This window comes from Arachis duranensis, chromosome 4 (assembly GCF_000817695.3).
Source record: "Arachis duranensis cultivar V14167 chromosome 4, aradu.V14167.gnm2.J7QH, whole genome shotgun sequence".
Lineage (NCBI taxonomy): Eukaryota > Viridiplantae > Streptophyta > Magnoliopsida > Fabales > Fabaceae > Arachis > Arachis duranensis.
The window spans coordinates 42,749,867-42,751,458 of NC_029775.3; positions in this window are offsets into that span (position 1 = coordinate 42,749,867).

The window sequence follows — 1,592 nt, forward strand, 5'->3', positions numbered from 1 at the left end:
TGAGGAACAAGTGATATCTTAGAACAAGAATAAGCTTAATTGAATAGAAGAACAATAGTAATTGCATTAATACTCGAGGTATAGCAGAGCTCCATACCTTAATCTATGGTGTGTAGAGACTCCACCGTTGAAAATACATAAGAACAAAGTCTAGGCATGGCCGAATGGCCAACCTCCCAAAGAGGGTTCAATCATCAAAACATGATCAAAAGATAATCCTAAGATCTAAAGTGATCAAAAGATTCAAGGGATCAAAAGACGAAAATACAACAGCAAAAGGTCCTATTTGTAGAGAACTAGTAGCTTAGGGTTTACAAAGATGAGTAAATGACATAAAAATCCACTTCCGGGCCCACTTGGTGTGTGTTTGGGCTGAGCATTGATACTTTCATGTGTAGAGACTCTTCTTGGAATTAAACGCCAGCTTTTATGCCAGTTTGGGCGTTTAACTCCCATTCTTGTGCCAGTTCCGGCGTTTTACGCCAGAATTCTTGAGCTGACTTGGAACGCCTGTTTGGGCCATCAAATCTCGGATAAAGTATAGACTATTATATATTGCTGGAAATCCCAATATGTCTACTTTTCAACTCAATTGAGAGCGCGCTAATTGGACTTCTGTAGCTCCAGAAAATCCACTTTGAGTGCAGGGAGGTTAGAATCCAATAGCATCTGCAGTCCTTTTCAGCCTCTGAATCAGATTTTTGCTCAGGTCCCTCAATTTCAGCCAGAAAATACCTGAAATCATAGAAAAACACACAAACTCATAGTAATGTCCAGAAAAGTGAATTTTAACTAAAAAATAATAAAAATATAATAAAAACTAACTAAAACATACTAAAAACATACTAAAAACAATGCCAAAAAGCGTATAAATTATCCGCTCATTAAGGAGGTCCCTTGGAAGATCCACATCAGTACCTAGCCATCTTTCTAAGGATATGTGACGCAGTTAAGACAAATGGTGTACACCCAAACATCTATAAGTTGCTGCTATTTCCATTTTCCTTGAGGGATAAGGCTACTCAATGGTTAGAAGCATTTCCCAAAGAAAACATCAATAACCGGGAGGATTTAGTGAGAAAATTTTTGGCTAAGTTCTACCCACCTCAGAGGATCAAAAGATTGAAGACAGAGGTGCAAACCTTTACCCAAATGGATGGAGAATCACTTTATGAGGCTTGAGGGAGATACAAAGCATTGATTAGGAAGTGTCCACTGGAGATGTTTAATGAATAGGACAGACTTCAAAATTTCTATGTGGGATTGACTTTAAAATCTCAAGAAGCTTTGGATTATTCTACTGGAGGATCAGTGCAACTAATGAAGACAGCTGAGGAAGCTCAAAATCTCATAGACATTGTGGCAAATAACCAATACTTATATGCTCATCAAAGGCAACACCAACCAGCTCAAAGGAAGGGTGTATTAGAGCTGGAAGGTGTGGATACCATTCTGGTACAAAACAAGGTGATGCATTAACAGATTTAACAACAAATAGAGATGATGGCCAAGAGGATTGATGGTCTTCAAGTTGTAGCAGTGAACACTACAAATCAACCATCACCAACATGGGGACAAAGTGAAGAAAGCTA